The following is a 24787-nucleotide window of genomic DNA, read 5'->3' on the forward strand; positions in this document are numbered from 1 at the left end:
TTACTAATTTCTCAGCTAAAGTGCTCTGAGCATCTTCTGATCACATATTCCTGCTGTTCAACTTTTCAAATATGAAATGACACCTGCGTTTTATGTCTTTTATTGAAAGGTTTCCCTATCATTTTGTTGAGAAATATAGACTAGTGGCCTCATAGGCCTATAAAAGGATTAAATTGTCAATTTGTTTTGGGTAAAAATTGCTTGTAAGACATGTCGTGTTTGAGGCCAGTCTGAGAGAAGGGTTACTTCTCTTGGGTTTTTTTTTTGTTGTTGTTGTTGTTTTGTTTTGTTTTTAAATTAATCTCTTATATCTCAATCTTGACACAACTGCCTCCAGGAGTTTTGTGTAAATGTAAGATGATCTGCCTTTGAATATTTTAAGGGCCTATTTAGCCAGAATGATTCCATCTTAGCTTAAACAGTCGTTTTGTTATTTATTCAGTAAAACTTAAACTGCCCCTGCCCCTCCCACGTCCACCTCCCAGGGGACTTACTCAAAAACAAGTCGTCAGAAACCAACCCCAGGTAACAAAACCCAAATACAAGGGTGGGTCAGGCCAGGTGGAGACATCCAAACAGTGGAGCATGCATACTGTCTCCCTAGTTACCAAGGAGTGTGGGTCCCGCCTTTTGGGCACCAATTCTGACCAAGGTGATAGGCTAGTTCAAATGTCTACTAGGGTAAATTGTAATTCAATCGGTCACTTATGTGTGACCTAGCATGACTGTGCAGATTTCTCTGTGTGTTGCAATCTCATTGGCCACCTGTGCATGGCCAGGCCCAACCACATGGCCTTTGCCCTTAAAAGCTAGTCTGTAAGGCAGAGAAAGGTCACCTCTTTGTAAGGGGCGGCCCCAGTTGGTCAGTTTGATTCTTGATGCTTGGCGCCAATCTTTGTTTGCTTGACCTTCGTTTTATATCAGTCTCGCTCCTTTAATCACGGACCCATTAGTGGGGGACCTTTCAAATATCTATGAAAAAGCATTTGATTTGCCTATTTTGTAAAACCAGAGCTAAAGGGCTACACTTTGCTCTCATTAAATGTTCTCCAAACAATAGTCCTCATGACATATTTCTGGACTAAATGTTGGTATAAATGAATATCTATACTCTGTGCTGTTGGCTCCCTTCCTTCACTTAAAAACAATCATTTAGTTTTATCTATAAATGCCTTTTATTCTTTTGAAGATGAGTTTTAATCTGTACATACTCCAAATTATTTTATGAATAAGCAAGAGCTCTACAATAATGCAACTGATGAAAACTCACTATCGTTATGAATAAGGAGCTAGAGTCATGGTATAAAAAAACATGTTGCATGGAAGGGGATGGCTTGAGCTCCATGCTAGCTGCGTGATTTTGAGAAAGTTACTCAAAAGTCTGTCTTGGCTCCTGTTTTTCTTTGATAAAATGGGGATATAAATCCTAACATTCAGCAATGTGCTTGAGCTGATTGACTGGCAAGAGCTTATTGCTAAATAGTGTCAGGTCCCCCAATAATGGGTCCATGATTAAAGGAGCGAGACTGATATAAAGTGAAGGTCGAGCAAAGCTTTATTCCACAGCAAGTATCAAGAATCAGACCGAACATTCGGGGCCGCACCTCTTACAAGAGAGGGCAAACTCTTTCTGTTTCACAGACTAGCTTTTAAGGGCAAAGGCCATGTGGTTGGGCCTGGCCACGCACAGGTGGCCAAATGAGATTGCAACACACAGAGAAAGCTGCACAGTTATGCTAGGTCACACATAAGTGACCAATTGAATTACAATTTACCCTAGTAGATGTTTGAACTAGTCTATCACCTTGGTCAGAATTGGCGCCCAAAAGGCGGGACCCACACTCTTTGGTAGCTAGGGAGACAGTATGCACCCCCACTGATTGGATGTCTCCACCTGGCCTGACCCACCCTTGTATTTGGGCTTTGTTACCTGGGGCTGGTTTCTGGGACTTGTTTTTTAGTAAGTCCCTTGGAGGACTGCAGGCAGGGACAGTTTAAGGGTTAAACAACAAGGTTATTGTTTAACCTGGATGGAAGCCTCTGGCTAAATAGGTCCTTACAATAGTCATGAATTTTACAAGCCCACTTTTAAATCATTTGTAGGTTGAAATTGGCCATGGTGAGACTGTTTATGCCACATAAGTTGTCAGGTACTATAAATCAGGGCTTTTATTTATTTTTTTTTTTAAAGAGCTAGTTTATTAGTACACCACTGCTCACTATTAAAAAGAGCAAATGAGCAAACAAGATAATGCATGTAAAATTGTTTAGACATCTTCAAAACTACGCTTAAAAATCAAAGGTATGAGGCAAAAGGACTTATCATTGAATTGTGCCTGATGATTCTTAACTATTATTTAATCTATAATTCAAAATGTCTGATTTTATTCTTAAAAAGTCTAATGAAAAACAATTTGAAACTAAAAAAGTTTATCACAAAGGAATATCAGTGGAAAGATAAGAAAGCAAAGTAATACACTTTTCTTTCTTGGAAGATACAAAACAATTCAAACAAATCCACATGGGATAAAAATGAATAGAGGTTAGCAGAGAAGAAAGCAAAAAGTAGTAAATCCTAAACAGAATGGAAGTTGATCAGGAAACTAATTATTGGAAAAACAGTTTTATCTATAAAAACTTTTAAATTATGCTAAAACATATTTTCCAGCTTTTTTGAGGTATAATTGACAAAAAATTGTATATGTTTAAGGTGTACACATTGTAAAATACATTATAAACTATACATTGTAAAATATCATTATAATCAAGCTAATTAATATATCCATCACCTCACACAGTTAACATTTTCATGTGTGTGTGTGTGTGTGTGTGTGTATGGTGAGAACACTCCAGATCTACCCTCTTAGGAAATTTCAACTATATAATATGGTATCCTTAACTATAGTCATATTGCTGTACCTGAGATCTCCAAAACTTATTGATCTTGCAGAGCTGAAACTTTGTATCCTTTAATCAATAACTTTCCAGATTCCCTTCCCCCAGCTCCTGGCAACCACCATTCTACTCTCTACTTCTATCAGTTTGACTATTTTAGTTTCCACATATAAATGAGATTATGCAGTTTGACTTTCTGTGTCTGGCTTATTTCACGTGGCATAATGATGAGGAAACAGAAGGCTGGCTGAAGACAAAGCAGAAGCTGACATTCCACAACCCTCCCCACCCCCAAACCAAGAGGGGATATTTATGACATTCCACAGGTACTCCTAGCTGCCCTGAAGCTAAGCAGAGGAAAAACGAAGTGCAAAATATGAGTCTCCCTCAGTTTACAAATGTTTTAGCAATCAACAAGAACAAAGCATTTCTATCAATAACCTTGCTTCCACAGGGAAATATAAATATAATTAAATGTCCTTATAACCTGTAGCCCATTGACAGATACTTGAAGCGGCCAGAATGTAATGTTCCTTCAGGAAGCTCTCAACTATCTTCATGTTGATGTCTTGCTATAGGGAAAAACAACCTTAACGTGACAATAGCAACCCCTTTGGTATCCTGTAGGTCTTCTTTAACATAAGAAAATCCTTTTGAAACCTCCCTTTTCTTTACCTCCCCCAACTCCCAAGTATATAATAAGTCACACCTTACAACTTCTATTCAGCAGCTCTTTCTCCCCAGGAGTTCTGTCTCTTTGCTTTAATAAACCACCATTTTGCACCAAAGATGTCTCAAGAATTCTTTCTTGGTCGTCAGCTCTGGACTCCACCCCAACGAACCTCACCTATATTCTAAAACCCCATCAAGAATGTCCTCCAGTTTCATTCATATTGTTGCAAATGACAGAATTTCCTTACTTTTAAGATTGAATTATCTGTTTATTGATAAATATTTACATTTCTGTACACAAACAACAAACTATTTGAAAAGGAAATTAAAAAAAGAATCACATTTATAATAGCAACAAAAATAATAAAATACTTAGTAAATGTAACAAAAGAGGTGAAAGACTATACATTCAAAATGATAAAACAGTGATAGAGGAAAATAAGAAGACAGAGATAAATAGAAAGACATCCTGTGTTCATGGATTAGAAGAATTAATGTTAGAAAATCTCCATATTACTTACAGTGATCTACAGCGTCAATGCCATCACTATCAATCAAAGTCCTGACAACATTCTGTAAAGAAATGGAATTAAACAATCTTAAAATTTGTATGGTACCACAAAACCTCAAATATCCAAATCAACCTTGAGCAACCTTGAGTCCCACACTTTCTGATTTTAAAATTACATAAAAACTTGAAATAAGTATAATCTATTAACATTTTTAGAATAACTATGCATGCAAATATAGTGGCTGGCTATTCTCTCTCAAAAATATTCTCCCTCACATGTCTGTACTTGGGAGGGACAATGGTGACCAAGAATCTCATTCTCTAGGTCTCATGCTCCTCAGCCACTGGAGTAGTATTTTTCTTCATTCTGGTCCATTTTCTTCTCCAATGACTTCCACGCTGGTTTCAACCTTTTTGTTCCTTCTTACAATTTCTTCTCTTTCTCCTCCCATCCCCCCGCTCCCATTCTCTTTGCTCTCTTTTACTTTCCCACATCATACATCTATTATTCAAGGATGTTAAAGACCTCACTTCCCCTTTCTTCAAACTTCCCTAATTTCAGTTTTTACTCAAGTATTCCCCCTGCAAGGGATGCTACTTATCCTGGTATGTAATAGGCCTTGAATGTCCAAATACAATCCATCCTTCATGATCCAATTCAACTGTTGTCTCTGTGATGGTGTTAAATTCATTTCCTAGGGCTGTTGTAACAAATTACTGCAAGCTTCATAGCTTAAAATAACAGAAATTGTCTTTTACAATTTTGGAGGCCAGAATACAAAAATCAAAATGTTGGCAGGGCCCTAATCTCTCTCTAAAGCCTCTAGGGACGAATGCTCATTTACCTCTTCCAGTTTCTGGGGCTCCAGACTTTCTTGGTTTACGGTAGCATAATTTTAATCTATGTCTTTGTCTTCTCTCTTATGTTTCTGTGTCTCACGTCTCTTTCTCTTTCTTCTCTCTCTCTCTCTTTTTCTCTCTCTTTTCTCTTATAAGGATACCAGTCATTGGATTAGAGCCTACCCTAACTTAAAAATTACCTACATATTTTTTTTACTTAATTGTATCTGCAAAGACAAAATTCCCAAATTAGGCCATATTCACAGGTACTGAGAGTTAGGACTTGGATGTATCTTTTTCAGAGACAGAATTCAACCTGCTGTAGGTGTTTTCCTTCATTCTTCAACCAAAAGTTTTATATTTATCACCCGAATTGTCTTTTTTTTTTTTTTTAAGATTTTATTTATTTATTTGACACAGAGAGAGATCGCAAGTAGGCAGAGAGGCAGGCAGAGAGAGGCAGGGGGAGCAGGCTCCCTGCTGAGCAGAGAGCCTGATGCAGGGCTTGATCCCAGGACCCTGAGATCATGATCTGAGCCAAAGGCAGAGGCTTAACCCACTGAGCCACCCAGGTGCCCCTATCACCTGAATTCTCTTATGGCCTCGTCTTTATTTAACCTAAGTGATTGTCAAGTTCTTTCCTGAGTTGAAATTATTTGCAAACCTGTCTGATCTTCCTGAGAAACTATAAATTATTTAAGGATTGTGTTTCATTCCTCTTTATCTAGTTAAAGTCTGAAACAGACTTCCATGAATACACATTGAATGGGTGCTTATGGATGTAAATATACATCAAAAGGATGCTTATAACAAAGCATGTTGAATTATCATTTGTATTTATTCCTTTAGTCCTACAGGAGCTATAATTCCAAATCATTTTGTTCATAAAATATACATTCCAAAAGCATGACCTTGGCCAGGATAATGCATAATAAAACTATTGCAGATGAATCTACTGTATTATTGAGCAATATTTGCAACGAAGTACTATTTGCATCAAGGAGGAACATTTTAACTTAAAGAATTTCCCAGTGTTCATTTTTGTCAAAGTAAACTTCTCCAATGAATAAAATCCTGTTTCAAAAAAAAAATCCACAGCACAAAGACTTATATTTCACATAAATTTTTACAGTCACATATCAAAAGCGGGTGGAAAGGCTCATTTCTTTTATTACTTTTTTATTTGAGAGAGAGCACAGGCAGAGGGAGTAGAAGGCAGAGGGAGAAGGAGGCTCCCCACTGAGCAAGGAGCCTGACACAGGACTTGATCCCAGGACCCTGGAATCATGACCTGAGCAGAAATCAGACGCTTATCCAACTGAGCCACTCGGGTTTCCCAAAAGGCTCATTTCTGAATACAACAGTCATCAGAAGTGACAAGCCTGTTATATAAATTTAGTGGAGATGGAATTTAGTACGTTACAACTTTAAGCTGGAATTTAGTTTGACATGAACAAGTTGGAGTAACCAAATACTCAAGTAAGGAACACATTCCCACCCATGATAACATAACATGCCTGCTGTGCAATTTTCATAACCTTTTAAAAAAATTCCCTCCCCCAGATTTGCTGATAGGCAATCAAATGTAATTTTCCCCTTTCTCAATGTGTTTAAAGTTTATTGGTTAATATTGCTTAGTTGAATTCGATAACTGCCATTTATCATTTTGCAAATGTGTAATTTATTCACTTATTGTAGGATTTACATTCATTTCAGATCAGATTGATTGGAATTTCAAATCTCTAAAGCTTCAATTTCATCCAATTGCAATTATGTAAAAAGCATGAGTCAATTTCCAAATAAAATCAGTCTATATTTATACTTTTACTACATCTAGTGGGAGTTGGCTTTTTTGGAACAGCTTCTGGCAAATGTTCTTGTCACTAGACATAAAGATTGTAGAAGAAAGACATTCTGCACTCTTACCTTACAGTTAGAAAACTTCCCAATCATTGTTCCATATTTTAAAAAAAGAAAGTCAAATGTTACAAGCTTCTGTAAATCATAGCCAGACCAAAGTGCTGTTGTGACAACATGTATTAAATTGGAAAATAATAAATTGATGGTAATTAGTCCTTCTGTATGTGAAAGTAGAAATTTACCACTTGGGGGATTGTCAAGCAAATACCAATGGTGACAAAATTCCTCTGGCATATTTGCAGAAACTTCTCTTGGGGACATTCTGAATTTAAAACAATAAAGAAAAAGCTGCAGGTAAGTTTGTCCATATGGGACCTGGCTTCCTACTTTCACATCTCTCTCTATGAAAAGGAAAAGCCCAGAAGTGTCTGGGGTCAGTGAAAGACTGATTTGTGGCACATGTCCTCCTACAGCTCACACAACAGCTGTTTCTCAGTTTCCTTTGTATATGCCTCAACCTCACAAGCAGCTGTCAGTTCTTCTGGACTTAGAAACATCTTTTATGCTTTTTGTGTTTCCTGTTGAAGGATAGGCGGCAGTGTAGCTTAATGGATAACTTGGAGTAATCCCATAGCTCAACAACTATTCTTGCAACACATAGATGAACCTGTTCTAAAGAAGCAATGGGGAATATGACTGTGGCATGGTAGGAAGCTGAGGGCATTTTTTTTTTCTCTCATGGAACTCACCTGAAAAAAACAATTTTTTCAAAGCTCATGGCACAGGCACACAACACAGTTAGAGGGGGAGAGGTGTGTCTTAGAAGGCTTCACAGAGTGCCTATTGATCTTTGAAGCATAGAGGAAGTATGTCAAAGAAAACCTCACAGATGATATGCCTATGAATCTTTGAGGCACAGAGGAAGAAGGAAGAGATTAAAGTCCCACGTCCAAATGTCTGAATACAAGCGAGGGCAGGTATTCCTACCAATACGTGGCGGATGTGTTCATTTTGTTAAGAATAGCCAAATTAGTTCCACTTTATTGATGACAGGTCAATAAGGAAAGGTCAACAGTCTACTAAATGGTATCACTAAATCAACGCTTTTCCCCTTCAAATTTAATCTTGTTTAAGTGCGATTAGAACTTCACTTTGTCAGTGAATGTATATCAGCGAAAAAGCTCTTTGTCTCCATTGGCAGGTCAGTCCCAGCACTCTGTTCAGCTACTCCACAGCTCCTTCTCTTGAAAGTCTATGAATTAAGACACACATATATCAAGAGTAGAGAAACCATTCTAGGAATGTCAGTCAGAGGGAATTAAAAGCAAGGAATTGGTTACAAATTTATTCGAAGGACCAAAATTATAAAAGAGGAAGGGATGGTGGCTGCAGAAGAAAAGCTTCATAATGTAAACTCCAAAGATGATCCTAATTGTGGACTAGAGGCCAAGCATCTGCAGTTAAGTTGTTGGATACACCATCATGACCAGTTCTGGATTTGCTAAATGGGGAGCGTTTTGACCACGGCTGGAACTCTGAACAGGTATTATCTCTGTCCATGTTGCAGAACCAAAAATCATCCTACCTTTGCTTTAGACACCATAATTCTCATCAACTGCTATCAAGTACCATACTATTGGAGCCAGAAGCAGAAAGCTTTACTTTCTTTCAATCTTTTGATCTCTCACAAGTCTTCTACTGGCACAACATAACCTATTAGGAAACCAGCTAGCAACAGGTCGTAGGGAATGAAGCTGCTAGATGCCTACCTCATCAGTGCAGAGTATAGGAGAGTGAGCACGGGGGGGTTAAGACACAGCTAAATCACCTCCTCAGCCCATGTTCAAGGCTAGAGTGGGACTCAACATGAAATCAACTAAGAACCAAGATAGAATTTTTGCCCTATTTTAAAAATCTGATTTAGCTGAGTAAAAGTTATACTAGAATCACACTGACGTTTTAATTCAATTGCATAATTAATAAATATGACTTTCAGTTGAATAAAGTGTAGCGAAATACCATAAGGCATTACTCTGGTGTATCTGATGTTCAAAGCAGAGGGAGATGCCCTCACAAAACTGCATTGAGCCTGTGCTTTGAAGTTTTCTTTCCACCCTCTCTTTTGTTTTGCCCAATAGACACCTGGTGAGATATGGGAGGGGTGAGGTGGAGACTACTATTTGTTTTCCTGGATCCTCAATCTTGGCATCTACCAGCTTTGGGATCTTCTTTATGATTCTTCCCTACTTGGTGATAGAGGATCTCTAATGGTCTAGACCCAGTATATTTTCCTGCCTCTCTCCCAGGGGTAGATGTTATTGTCTCCTACCTTCCCCCATCTGTATTGGGTCTTAACCCATGCCCTGAAGGCATCCGAGTTTGCTGCTCTCCCCACAGAGGCTTAAAGCTTTTTTTTATAGGAAGGATGGGGGGAAGGATCCTAGATGGGACTTTTTGCCTTGTTCACATAGGTACTATCCTTTCTCCTGCATTCTCCACGGGCAGCATTCTCCGGTCTCTCACCAGCCCAAACCTTTTTTTGTAAGCTCTAGGTGAAGTCCACTAAAGAAGCTTCTATGAGTTGCAAATTTCCCCATGTCTGTGGTTCCTAGTCTTTCCACACTCTCATGCTTACCCATGCTCAGCCTGTGGCAATTTATTAAAAAGAAATTCTAGTGGATTTTTCTTACTTGCTTTCATGTCACTCAGTGTCTGTCCCAGGGAAGCAAATAATCACATCCCTTTCTCCTTGGAAGCATCAGTCTTTACTTAGATTTTAGGTTAGTTGGTTGCTCTGTAACTTTCAGTCTTTTGTGGATTCAAGTAAAGCTGTGAATTTTTAGGTTTTTTAACTTTTTCTCTTTGTAAATTTGGAGTGATGCTCTTTCATACTATCCACATCTAAGCAGAGAGACCTGCTATATTCTTAATTCATTTCATTTCTGTGTAACGGTGTTCTGCACATTTTACCTCTTTCTTTTATCTGTTTCTTCACAGATAGTCTTCCCAGTTCAGTGATCCTCCACATCTTGTTTCAATTTACTTTTGTGGTGTTTCCCTTCTTGCAATACAATATATTCTCCTTCTGGTCAATACCGCTAATTAAACTTTCTTAAAATCTTTCATTAACGACTTCTTCAGGAAGTTTGTTGTTGTTGTTGGTTTGGTAGTAATTTTTTTATTGTAATAAGGCACTACTTGTTTTAGATCAGTGAATAAGGAATGACTTGCTCTGCTTATCATTTTTGTGCCAACTACAGGAAAAAAATACTGAGAGTAGTGATTAAAAGATTAATTTTCCTATGCTGAGTTTTGTTTATGGCAGTTACTTAAGACTCAAAAATTGAGGCTGGATACTTCTTTATATAGATGCCATTTCTTTCTTTTTTTTTTTAATATTTTATTTATTTATTTGACAGAGAGAGATCACAAGCAGGCTGAGAGGCAGGCAGAGAGAGACGAGGAAGCAGGCTCCCTGCTGAGCAGAGAGCCTGATGTGGGCCTCGATCCCAGGACCCTGAGATCATGAACTGAGCCGAAGGCAGCGGCTGAACCCACTGAGCCACCCAGGCACCCAATATAGATGCCATTTCTTTGTAGTGATTTGCTTTTGAATATCTGTTCAATTCTAAAATTTCTATTCATTTTCTTATACGGAAAAAAAACCATGGTAGTAACTCTTAGCAATGTATATGTTTACCTTTCAAAATAGAAACTTTTTACTTTTTAAAAATAGAAACTTCATAGAACAATGTTGAATGTGTTGTGGTGTCTTGAATTAAATACATTAACTGTCCTTAGCAACCTATTCTGATGATCTTTCCTTTAACTGTCAAATATATATGTGTAAGTATATATACATATATATGTATACACATATAGAAACATGTAGACTTATATACTTATATACACAGTTATGTAAAAGAGACAGTATTCCTCTCTCATGGTTCTAATCACATTTTTTTTTAAAGATTTAATTTATTTATTTGACAGAGAGAGATCACAAGCAGGCAGAGAGGCAGGCAGAGAGAGAGGGGAGGAAGCAGGCTCCCTGCTGACCAGAGAGCCCGATGCGGGCCTCAATCCCAGGACCCTGAGATCATGACCTGAGCCGAAGGCAGCGGCTTAACCCACTGAGCCACCCAGGTGCCCTCTAATCACATTTTTTAACAAATATATAATTCAGACATTATTACTTGTCTCATTGCTACTTAAGAAATGCCTATAATCTTATAATTTCAAAAACAGATGTCTTTTTTTGCATGCTCTTTAAAAAAAACTATATACCTTTATCTACATCTTCATATGTTATTACAGTATACTTAACACACTTTCAAATTTTAGGTGTTTTATTTTTCTTAAGTTTTATGTACTACACAGATGCTATACATTCTGATTGATCTGAATATTACTACTTTGATTTCATATGCTACATTATCTACTATTCTAAAACTGTTCAGTTATGGTAAAAACCTCGTTTCCAAGTCCATAGGTGACCCTATACAACAGCTTAGGTCAAAAACTGGAGGATGGTTGGGAATATTGGGGGTATGTGTTTTCTCTGATTTCAGAATATCTGAGGATCAGATATGACACGTCTTTATAGTGATGAAAGGTCACTTAGCAACGACTGCAGACTTTAGAGTCAGGCAGACATAAATTTGAATACTGAATATACCACTTGCTGTCTGACTTCAGACATGTTAACTAGCATTTTTTTTTTTAAGGATTTTATTTATTTATTTGATAGAGAGAGATCACAAGTAGGCAGAGAGGCAGGCAGAGAGAGAGAGGAGGAAGCAGGCTCCCTGCTGAGCAGAGAGCCCGATGTGGGACTCGATCCCAGGATCCTGAGATCATGACCTGAGCCGAAGGCAGCGGCTTAACCCACTGAGCCACCCAGGCGCCCAGCATTTTTTTTATGTATTTTTTTCAACTAGCATTTTAAACCTCAGTATCCTTATCTGAAAAAGGATATAATAATGGCAACAGACTCTTAGGACTGTTATAATGATTAAATTTTAAAAATACACACACATATACTATATATATATGCATATATATAGATAAACAATCACATATACATATTCATAAATACATATACATAAATACATATACATATCCATATATACAAAGGTTGTAGCCAAGACCCTATACATGGTAGGAACAACTTTATGATGGCTGGAGGTGAGAGGAAGTCATGGAGTAAAGTCAAGTATCGTGAATGAAGACCTACTATGAAACAGGTACAATGCTAAGAACTTCTTTTGCATGACTTTATCTAATCCTCACAATAATTCTAGAATGTAGATTCTAGGATTATCATTTTGTAGATTGGTGAATGGATGGAAGGAATGGAAACTGGAGGCATATAATGCTTACATCTCTCTCCCAAGTTCAGATAGCCCAAAGGACACACCAAGATTCTAAGGACTTAAAAAATAAATGTATTCTTCTACATTACTCTGCATCTTTTCTGTACCAGTAAATAGCCAGTAAAAAAAAAAGGAAACCTATGTCTTTAAAAAAGATGGACTTAGTATAGGGCATTGAGTAGTCATAGAAGAGCTGGATAGCTTACCAGGGACATTGAGGCAGCATCCTCAATCCATTGAGGCAATCAGAGACACATCAAGAAGGGGCCATTATTTTATGGGGCGTCTGGGTGGCTCAGTGGTTTAAAGCCTCTGCCTTTGGCTCAGGTCGTGATCCCAGGGTTCTGGGATCGAGCCCCGCATCAGGCTCTCTGCTCAGCAGGGACTGCTCCCCCCCACCTCTCTTTTTGCCTGTCTCTCTGCCTACTTGTGATCTCTGTCAAATAAATAAATAATTTTTTTTTTTTAAAAAGGGTTTAAAAAAAAGTTAAAAAAAAAAAAAGAAGAAGGGGCCATTATTTTAATATAGACTAGAAGATCTAAGTGAAGGGGTAGTGTTATTGTCCCCTGGGTGCCTGGAGTCACCTGGTAAGAGCTAGAATTACAACAGAACTGTCTAGAAGGAACTGGAACAAGGAAGGCATCCCAGTAACTGAAAAACACCACTGTAAGCAAAACAAGAGCAGGAGAGACATACTCTGGTTTTCCTTTTCCTCCCAGTGGGTCTCCAATCTTCTGCTGTTTTCTCCTGTCAGCTAACACCAGTAGATGATGCCTAATTAAAAAAAAAACAAAACCAAAAACAAAACAAAACAAAAAACAAGGAAAACAGCCTAGAAGGCTCTGTGGTGCCTTGTACAAAGAAGAAACAAACACATGAAAAATGGACGTGAGAACAAACTGCCAAAGACAGGCACAATTTCCCCACCACTCCCTTCCAAACTGACCCTGCTTTCTTTAGCCTATATTGTGAATGCCTATGTCACACACGTTTTTTGTTTTCCACTTGGTCAGTTTTCCATTACATATTTCACTGACCTGTTAATTTTCTGTTTTTCATGTCATTTACATAAATCTCTTGAGGACTGGGATCCTAACACTGCAGTCTGATGGAGACCTAGCCTGTCCTCATAGTGAGAGACGTGCATACCAGACACTGAATGATCATGAAGGTGGGTTTTGAAATGTGGCAGATGAATGCATCTTTGGTGCACCATATGCTTCCTGAAGTGAGTTGCAGACAAATTGTTTACATTGACTCCATGTTTAGCTGCTATAGATTAGTAGCTGTGATGTTATTTATTCTCAAAATGCCTGAGTAGGACTGATTTGCTTTCTTTACTGGCAAAGTTTGCATTGATTTTTGTACTTATAAATTCACAACTTTTATTTATCTTAGTAGTCTTTTGATGTATAGCTATTTGATTTTTTTTTTTTTTTTCCCAGCTGGTTCCCCTGGCTACTTATAAACTCCTTATGGAGTTTATTCCCCTATGGGCATAAACTCCATAAGGATAGGAACTTTACATATATATATTTAAATGTTTTATTTGTTTATTTGGGAGAGAGAAAGAGATGGCATGAGGGAGCACAAGCAGGGAGAAGGGTGAGAGCCAGTTACCCCACAAGAAGGGAGCCCAGTGTGGGGCTTGATCCCAGGAGCCTAGAATCATAACCTGAGTGGAGGGGAGATGCTTAACAGACTGAGCCACCCAGGATCCCCTTTATTTGCATTTTGCCAGACTACTTGGCTCAGAGTGGGTGCTCACTTAATGTTTGTGATTCAGTAAATGCATGTTCTGTCTAACCAATGCTTCATCTATTGTTACATTTTTATGATCAAAATTGTCTTCCTTTATGTTTTAAATGCCTCACAATATCTTGACAGTTAACTTCATCAGACTTATTATCTTCTCAGATGTCATAGTACTTTTGTTTCTGTAGCAACCGCCTTCTTTATTGTGAATGTATAGATCTTAGAAGAAATGAGGTAAATTTTATCTTTGCATTTTTTCTAATATTTATTTAATCTATTTAATCAGTTTCAGAATTTTCATGTTTGCAAGTTTATGTAGCACAGTGTTCCAAAGAATTCTGTTTTCCCCTGTTTGAAACCATGCCTTATTATGAAATAATTTAAACCATCTCTTATTAAAAAGATCTCATGTGAGTCTGATTAATTTACATAGCCTCAAACTGATTTTCATAAGAATGTTGACATATAGTTGAGTGTTCATTGCTTAAATTATTTATGTCTGCCTTAACAAAACTCCCAGCAGTTTTTATGATGCCTACATAACTAGCTGTGCAATCTGAGTTGAGTTGCTTATCTTCTTAGAGTGTCATTATAAGTATCACATAACAATCTTTCATGTCTCCTTAAATTGTACAATTCTATGATTTTAGTAGCTAACTATAATATGTTGCCATAAGTATAAATAAGTATGCTAGTTCCACTGATCCCAGTGCACAAGATATTTGCTGAACATCCCTGACTTGGTGTTAGGACAAGACCTACAAACTAATGCCACAAGGCAAGATACAGAACACAGATTCTGGAGCTAAATTGCCTAGGTGTGAATCTCAGTCCTGCTACTTATTAGCTTTGCAACTAGCTAAATAGCTAAATATCTTGGGCAAGATATTTAATCTCATAATAAATATTCCACTCCATAAAATGGAATAATAATAGTACCCACTTCAAGAGTTGTCATGAAGATTGAATGAAGTAATAACAGATATAAAGGGATTTAGAATAATTCTTGGTAAGTGCCATATACATATTAGCTATTGTTTATCCAGTTGTAAAAGTAAGCATGTGACTTCACTGCTTTGAACATTTCAGTGATTTTCCAAGACCCTAGAATACACCATCCCCGGGGCACCTGTGTGGCTCAGTGGGTTAAGCCTCTGCCTTTGGCTCAGGTCATGAACTCGGGGTTCTGGGATCGAGTCCCACAATGGGCTCTCTGCTCAGCAGGGAGCCTGTTTCTCCCTCTCTCTCCACCTGCCTCTCTGCCTGCTTGTGATCTCTCTCTCTGTGTCAAATAAATAAATAAAATCTTAAAAAAATAGAGAATATACCATCCTAGTTCCTTATCGTGCTTTATATGGTCCTGAATTACCTAGTCCCTACCTTCCCTCAACTCATATCATGCTACTCTTCCTTAGCTTATTCTAATCAGTAATTCTAGTTGTCTTCATGATCCCAGACACACTCACCTATCTCCCATCTCTGACTCCTCGATCTGTCAGTCTGCCTGCCTGGAAGGTTCTTCACATGAATGGCTCCTTCTCATTTTCTGGGTATCAGCTGAAAATTGCTTTCTCCTCAGAAAGGCTTTTTCCCCTTCTATCCTCTATAATTATTGTTCCAACCTGCCATGTTTTATTTTCTATCATAGAATTCTTTGTTGTCTTCCAAGTCCTTACGGTTATCTTTTGATTTTGCTTTGTTTTTGTATTGTATCTTCCTCAATAGAATATAAACTCCTCAAGGTGAGGAGGCTTCTGGGTATTGTACACTATTTTATTTCCAATGTCTGGAACAAGGATTGGCATAAAAGAGATATTCAATAACTATTCGTTCAACACACACATGAAAAAAAAAACAATGAATGAATACAATGCATTAATACAATGCATTAATACAATGCATTGATGTTGTGTGTTTCAAGCCTAGAAGGGGTAGAACACTAGAAATACTGGTAATGACACAGCAGAGCAGTGGGGCTAGTTTCTCCAGATCACTCTTCCATGAATAGATAAATGGGGAAGGCTTCTGAGTATCCACTAATTACTCTGGCACCATTTGAGTGACATGAAAACTTCAAAAAAATAGCTGTGTCCATGAAGACTTGTGGGTCTAGTATGAAAGTGTATAATCACGAGCTGAGCTGTGAAGAAAGACTGAGGAAAAGTAAATTTCCCAAGTTAAGAAGCTAACTGAAGAAATGTGGTTACGGCTCATTAAAGCACCTCCCAGTATACTGGGATGGAGTTCAGCTTCTAAGTTCCACATCCCTGAAAATCTCTGAGGGCAGGGATCAAATGTGCTTCAGCCCCTGCTCTGGGGCAGCTGTCTCATGCATGTTTGGGCTCAGTCCACGGTTTTTGAATAAAGAAGGAAAAGGGTTCCACCAATTATCCTTATCGTTGGGAAAAGAACCCAAATTATACATTTACTCAGTAGGAATAAAATATATGGTTGTTTAAAAATATGTGGTTAGGGAAGGTTTTAGAAATTGTTGCCATGGGAAAATGCATTACTTTATTTAAAGCTTCAAAATTCTGCGAAATGGATATTCTTAATATTCCATGTTACAAATGAGACACTGAGGCTTAGATACCCACTGAGCTACAAAATTAAGAAGCTGTTGTTGAACCTCCAACTGGACTGATTTTAGAACCAAAAGTCTCAAGCCCTCACGATAACACCTTATTTCCTGTTTGTTATAAGGATACAGAATATTCAGGATACAGAATTTGTGTGGAGCACTGAGCAATAATGCGAACTTTACCCAAACAAAGGTGACTGACTACTAATGGCAGTTTGGACTTGTCATATTTATTAGGGCAATAGCACAGGCATCAGAGGTTTTGAGTTTTAGCCTTTACATACCAATTGTTTCCTGAATCAATACGAACAAATACTTACAGTGCCCCCACTCACCCTACCCCAACCCCTTACTTGCAGTTTCGCTTACCATGGTTTCAGTTACTCAGAGTCAGCTGTGGTCTGGAGAAGGGTGGCCCTGGTAATGAATCCGCAGGTCACCAGTAGCCTATCTGTAGGTCACGGAGCCTTCGTCACTCACTGATCTTCATCTCACCACATAGGCATTTTCCATCTCATATCATCACAACAAGAAGGGAGCATACAGTCCAGTAAGACAAGTCGAGAAAGAGAAACCGCACTCATGTAACTTTTATTATGGCATTTTGTTGTATTGTTCTATGTTACTGCTGTTAAACTCTTGCTGTGCCTAATTTATAAATTAAACTCTATCACAGGTATGTGTGCATAGGTAAACACCAAGTACATAGGGTTTGGTACTATTTGCAGTTTCAGGCATCCACGGAGGGCTTTCTCCTCATGGATCGGTGGGGATTACTGTACCTGAACATTCTTTCCCGAGAAGGACTAGAGTAGTAACTATAGCGTCTACACCTTACCTGTGTTAAGGTTGAAGGGATGTTTCTATGTGTAAAACCTCAGGTGTTCTAACCCCAATTGTCTCTTAACTATATGTTTCTGTTTCAGCTGAAAGTAATCAATGTTGGCCTTTCTCATCAACCCCAACTAATTAAAATAATTTATTTAAATAGAATACATATGAATTTCATAGCTGCATATCAGAGTTGAAGAATTAGAATTTATTCTGAAGGCTTTTGAAATTTTAAGGAAAACAAACTTTAATGTTAATATAACTGACGTTTCTCTCAAAAAAGGGGAATGACCATATATATATACACAACAAGGATCATTAAGGGAGGTAACTCTTGAAAAGTTAGTGAATGGCTGAAATTTAGCATCTCTGAATAACCCTAATTAAGGCATTCCTCTGCCACAAAGATTTTCTTTCCCCCATTTGTCACTTAGGATTACCACAATGCCTTCCCTCCAGCTACTGTCATTTAAGCATATCTAGTGACAGACAGATACAGAATGAAGCTAATAAAACCCCTCTAATATGAAACATTCCTCAAACCCTAATCCAAAACTATAGGACATAATCACTCAGGTTATATTTCTGACCTTTGCAAATCAGTGTACAGCATACATGTCCCATAACTCCCTTTCATGATGTTCTAGTACAAATAAAATTACCTATTCTTATCCCTCGATTTTTAAGAAGGAAGTCAAGTAACTGGCAAAGCTCTTGTCCAATTGCTTTTCTGTCTATCAATTCTCATCTCTAGTACTAATTTATCACCAGTCATGTGATGCTTAGAATTATTAGTCAAGACTCTACATTGATGTTCTCACTTGTTAGAGTGTAGTTCTGGATTTATGCTGTATTTAACCTCATGGTAGGCCATAAATCTCTCTGCCTGTAACAATGTGATTTTGCCGTGTTTTCCCTGTATGTGAAGTATATTTCTCTGACTTATTGTCGAGATTGACCATAAGATTTGTTTTGCCAATTGCGTGAGAGTTCACCAGAAGTTTAAGAACAACTGTAATGCTTTTAAATCAACACTGAGACAACAAAAGTACCTGCCTCTTACATTTTGTGAAAATTAAATGAGAGATTCTGTATGTCACGTTCAGGTCAGTGCCTCATCTATAGCAACCTCCTACATTGATAGGTAGATTATGACACCTATGATATCAACTAAAGTTAACATCATTATCAGAATAAAGCTCTTTTCCCCACAGTTAGACACTAGGTATTTTGAAAACAAACGTGGTGAGTACACCGTAATTTATGTGAGGACATGGAGGAAGAAAGAAACAAACATTTTTGGCAGACTTACTTTATTCCTGGCCAGGCTTTCTACATAGATTAAATGATTTCATTCCCACAACACTGAGTAGTAAATACTATTATATTTAATAGTATAATATAAATATAGAGAAGTATGTAATATTTATAAATAGATTTTATATTTAATTTAAAAATAAATATAAAATAATAAGGCATTAGCCAATAATAAAATTAGCTACCTAAACTTAAGAACGTTTCCCTAAGCTGCACTTAGTAGTGAGCCCAAGATTTGGACCCGGCTCCTAAATTCACGTTTTTCTCTTGTACAAAACTATCCATGTAGTATCTCAGGTATAGTACCCAGAATTCTTGCAAAATTGTCCCTCACGCTGATCGAAGGGCTTCACAGCTTCCAGAGAATCTCATGAGTGACCTACACTATAATGCTGCAGCTTTTAGCTCAGATAAATCCTTGTAGAAAAAGTGTTAGCCTGGGAAGAATGAGGATGATAAAAGACAGCTGACTCTACATCAGAATGTACCCTACTCTGAATTCATACTGTATATTGCATATTCCTAAAACAGATAAAAAGGACTGGCCCAAGTGAGCTGGTCCCCAGCATATTCAGCCTAACCTATAAACAGAAATGCTCCCACCTTACATATATAGATATGGACTCAGGAGGACCACTGAGCAACCAGTGATTTTGAGATCATTCATAATTCAAAAATATGTATGTCCCTTATTGTGCAGGCAAATAATTGATTATTTTTACATTTGGGAAGGACCTGAATGCTTATATTCCACTTGAGAATGGAAAGTATCTACCACGTTTACTGATAGCGCAGACTTCCTTACATAACTATTAAGTAACTAACATTTGATGTATTTACTGGGCTGGAATTAATGTCAGTGTCAGTCTCAACATACCACTGACATTTGTCAACATTGTGGTTGTGAAATTCTCAAAGAATAAGTACTGACTGGTTAATGCCAAATTTTGAAATAAGCCTGATAAGGAATAGGAGTTCTTTTTATTCATCATTATTTGTTGTGTATTATTTTAAAATGAATATACATTTACAACTTTAGCCACTGGATTTCCTACAACATAAAGGCTGTACATACATACATACATATCTGTTCTCTTACATAACTAATGAGATCATCATAGGTCTATGTCTTATATATTCTAAATTTTGAATACATTTAAATACTTCATAAGTATACTTTAAAGGGGAAAGTACTTATATTTAGAATTGATTATTTTTACATTTGAAATATCAAACTCAACATACCTCAATGAGCTAATTTTCCAGGAGGATATAATTGAGGAGAGGCAGTCAAGTAGTATATAATATAAAAATGGTGAATGAAAAGGTTTCTACATTTGAAAGAGTAAGTGAAGCAATTTATTGATGGACTAAAATGATAGGGAAGAAAATTTCTCCCGTGAGCATTGCTTGTGATAGTTCAGGCATCAAAAATTCATTTGTGTTTTATCAAAACAATTTCCAAAACAAGCTCTAGGACTTGAGAGTAATGACCCATGTTTGAGTGCCCCTCTTGAATTTTTTGGAAAATCACCTTAAGACAGTGAAGCTTCTTCACCCTTATCCCAATTTCATTTTTTATTGGAAAACATAACAATAGCAATAAAAGAAGAATGCTATAATCTCTTACATACTCCTCCACCCATTGCAACAATGAAAGCAAATTCTAGCCCTAGGACTCCTAAGGGTTTTATAACATTCCTGTGCTGCATTTTAAAGGTGAAAAGCAACCCCTTCTTCAGAGACTATGGTGTGACTTAATTGTTGACAATCTATTTCCCATATGTGAAATAAAGATTCTATTTTCCAGCTGTGAATATCTTGGTAGTCTGGAGAAGATTACTCTGCTTTGACTTTCCTTTCTCCATGGTACTTGCTTCTTTTTCATGGGTTCATTCTTGTTGTCTTTAACAGCAGATGAGTAGCAGACAAAAAATCTCGACCATTAACCCACAAGGTTGACTCATTAAGTTCCTTGCCTGGTGGACCACAATCAACTCAGCTAACTTATGCTGAATTTTAACAGTTTGGAGAACTATAAAAACACTTCCCGGGACACCTGGGTGACTCAGTGGGTTAGGCCGCTGCCTTCGGCTCAGGTCATCATGCTACTTGTCCAGCGGGGAGCCTGCTTCTCTCTCTGCCTCTGCCTGCCACTCTGCCTACTTGTGCTCTCTCTATGACAAATAAATAAATAAAATCTTAAAAAAAAAAAAAAAACAAAAAACACTTCCCCACTCCCAAAAGAACTTTATTCTCTTGTTAATGACACTTTCAAGCTGAAGTTTCTGATACCACTGATCTTAAGTCAGGGAATATTGTGTGTGCTTTCATGTGTGCTTGTGTGGACAAATAAATGAAAGTACATACATTTAGAGGTAAAATTTACAAAGTAAGAAATATTTCACAAGTTTTGTATTATAAAAGGTTAAGGACAAACTTTTATACTTTTTATAAAAATTTATTTAGACCTAGTCTAGCATTTTAAATATATGCTTATCTGTTTCTCTAGCAAGGTTTGAAGAGAAGAGACACTGAGTTTTAGAAGCTCCTTGGGAAACATATGTATTCCCCGTAATTAGAGTGATGGATATTAAGTAACATTTCAAAATGGTTGCAGCTCCTAAAATGTGCCCTTATGTATTATTTATGTTTTTTATTCAAGTTACATGGTAAATTACTCTGAATACCTACTCTAAGAAAAAGGCATGATAACATATTTTAGATATATCAATTGCTTATTTGTATATAAATATAAGATACATAATGTCTGTTTATCTCTACCTATCATCTTATATTTCTGATTGCATGAGGAAGTTTCCTGGGAACTAAACACTTACATTGAGGCACAGAACCATGAAATCGTAATGCTGAAAGACAATGTGTAAATCACAGATACACTTGTATCTTTTCTAGTTGAAGCAAGGAATAGAACATTTATTGGAAATCTTCACCCTGAGGTTATAGAGGCAGCTCCATCTTAACATATTCATAACATGATTCATTATGCTACCCTTCCTTCCTGACATAACGTCTTTCACTTGATTAATGACATTATCCTCATCCCTGTCCTCTAAGCAAAAATCCTCAGGCATATTTTCCATTCCCTCATCTCTCCTTACTGACAGAATCCATCAGTCACCCAGTCTTATTATTTCGATTTCCTCAAAAATCATTCTTCTCTTCTCCATGCCAAGTGAACCTATCTTAGATAAGGGTCTGTATTAGGATACTAGATAAGATTTGGTAAAAAGGGACTTCCAAATGCAAGGAAGGTTGGTGGTTGAGGGAAAGCAAGTTACTGTACTTCCTGAGGTCATTCAAGGAACAGGTTCCTTTTCTATTGTTTCATTTTTGCCATCTATATGATCAAAGTGGGCTTACCCATAATTTCCACGTTCTAGCTGGCAGGAGGAGAAAAAGAGAGGTGAGGTAAGGCCAATAAATATATCCAATTTAAACTTGTAAAAGTTAGTGAATTTGCAGACACCTTTTTGCAGGAAAAGGTGAATCCTTTCGAAAAGGTGAATACTTCCATTATAATGCAAAATAATTTCATTCAATAGGTCTTTTTCGCATATATCAGCTCAGTGACATGGGTTTGTTATAATTATTTTAGAATTTCTTTTGTGTGTGTGCAGACACTGAGACCCATTCCTTTCCTTCACTTGATAATAAGGTTTGGGCCTCTCCTATGTTTTTAACAATTAATTCTAGTAGACAGGGCAGAAGCAATACTGGATTCAATTCACGGCTCTGCCAATTTACTGGCTGCATGATGTTAAGCAAGTTACTTAAGCCCTTAATTTGCTCATCAGCCAGTTGAGGATAATAATAGTACCTACCTCAAAGGACTTGTATGAGGATTGTAAAAAGATAAAATGAGTTGTATTAAATTTTCAAGAGTTTATTTGAGCAAAAATCAATTTGAATCAGGCAGCATGCAGGAACCAGGGAAAAGACTACAATATAGAAAGTTTGGAAGCAAAGAAAGGAAATTATTTGATTGTCCATAGCTTAAAGCTTATGATTATGATTGGCTATAATCTGTTGACTTCAGTGTTTTGATTTCATAATTTTGAGGTGTTTACAGGATTAGATTTCAGTTTGCTTACAGAGGTTGCCAAAATATTAGCACTATATCAGTCTAATGGTCTCCCTGTTTGATTAATTTAACAGGATTAACTGAAATCAAACAATGTTTGACAAATGATAAGCTCTCTGTTAAGTGTTAGTTCGTTTGGAGTTGAGTGTCCCCAAAACATTTTTTTTCCCAATATTATTACATGTACTCTGTTCTTCTATCTTTTCTACACATGATGATTCAGGGGAGGTTCAAATATTCGACTATCTCCTCACACATAATCATTTCTGGTTATTGCCTCCCTTTCTCTCCCCACCCTAATGGGAGGAACTTTGATAGAGGGAGATAGGAGGAGGCTATTCCTAAAGAAACTTAAGCAATATGATCTTCAGTTAAAAAAAACTCTAGGCTTCCTGGCAGTTGGGAATCTTTAAGTGGTCCTCTTTGCTCTCTAGACAGAGTAAGTGGTGTACATTTCAGGTCTTGGTTACAAATGACAGAAGCCCAACTCAAAATAGCTTAAGCATGAAAAAGGATTTGTTGGATAATGTAACTGAAACCTCCAGGGGTCTATTTCATTTCTGGAATGGTTGATCAGATGTTTAAGTGATGTCAGACACTTGATCCTTTTTAATTTTTGGCTCTTATTTTCCTTCCTGTGCCCTTTGCTCTAAGCTACATTTTTCCTCAGGTGGTGGTAAGAGGACCACCAGGAACTCTAGGTCTATATCTTGGCAGGCAGAGTCTATCTTCCAAAGATCTGGCAAAAGTGCCAAGTTTTGGTTTCATCTTCCTTGCTTGGCTTAAATCAGCTGTCTATCCCTGAACTACTTACAGTGGCAAGCAAGAAAATATTCTGATTGATTAGTTTGGATTGGGAATGGGCAAACACAAGAACAGGGCAAAATAATGCCCTGCTTCTCTCCTACCAGATCTCTATCATCTTCGAAAATGTTCACCCATAAATACTCTCTCCTAAGAGAATCCCTCGGGACAAGTCCTGGCATAAAGCTTTATTATGTAAGATCTTCAAATCGTCACTAGTCAGTTGATAACTGATAAGCAATATTTGGTGCAATAAAGCCCATTCTTACGCATCAATAAATAATGTGGAGAGCATGAGTAGCCAATTGTGTAGGTGCTGGTTGTTCTATTCACTACATTCCCCCAAATCTTTTTTTTTTTTTTAAGATTTTTTGTTTGTTTATTGGACATAAATCACAAGTAGGCAGAGAGGCAGGCAGAGAGAGAGGGGGAAGCAAGCTCCCCGCTAAGCAGAGAGCCCAATGCGGGGCTTGATCCGAGGACCCCAGGATCATGACCCAAGCCAGAGGCAGAGGCTTCAACCCACTGAGCCACCCAGGTGCCCCCCCACCAAATCTTTTTGATACTCATATAAGAATTTGAGGCTAGAGACATAAAGGCCTAAACAGTAGGATCAAGTGTTCTAACTAGAGTGTTGATTTGTTATAAAAACATACGGGCATTCTGAAGATATAAAGTTACATTTTTGACAAAAGAATTATCAGGATTCATCCCTGGGTTCCACTGGACAAAGTGTAAAATGCAAAAAGAAAAAAAAAAAGGTGAGAGGTACTTTTTCTTCTCCCCTTGATGACACATAGGCAAAAAAAAAACCAAAAACAAACAAACAAAAAAAACAACTATCTATCTATCTATCTATATATATATATATACATATATTAGTAAATTTCCCATGTATTGCCAAGCTCAGAGCTACCTTAGGGGAAGAAGGCTGAATGAGAAAATGATATATTTACTCATGACCTGAGCCGAAAGCAGAGGTTTTAACCCACTGAGCCACCCAGGTGTCCCCACTATTCTTGACATAGTAAGGAGAGAGATTCCAGTATAAATACTGCTATTGAAAACAGTAATCCTGCTGAAGGAGGGGAAGTATTTTCTGAGACAGTAAACACAGACTTGTGATGGTGAAAGTTTTAGGTTTGACTTCCCAATGATTTTTTTTGTGTAAAATAAATATATGAGGAGTGCCTGGGTGGCTCAGTGGGATGGGTCCTCTGCCTTCAGCTCAGGTCATAGT

General features: G+C 37.4%; 1 long non-coding RNA gene across 2 annotated transcripts in view; it reads left to right on the forward strand.

The window, feature by feature from the left end:
* The window catches only part of LOC122889592, a 102487-nt gene that overhangs the window by 26968 nt on the left and 50732 nt on the right, over positions 1-24787 (forward strand). Inside the window, exon 2 of one of the 2 annotated variants that reach the window (XR_006380947.1) lies at positions 13237-13325. The exons of the other annotated variant lie outside the window; for it this stretch is intronic. This is a non-coding gene — a long non-coding RNA (uncharacterized LOC122889592). The remainder of the gene's footprint in view (positions 1-13236; positions 13326-24787) is intronic. 2 annotated transcript variants of the gene reach the window in all.

This window comes from Neovison vison, chromosome 11, assembly GCF_020171115.1.
Source record: "Neovison vison isolate M4711 chromosome 11, ASM_NN_V1, whole genome shotgun sequence".
Classification (NCBI taxonomy): Eukaryota; Metazoa; Chordata; class Mammalia; order Carnivora; family Mustelidae; genus Neogale; species Neogale vison.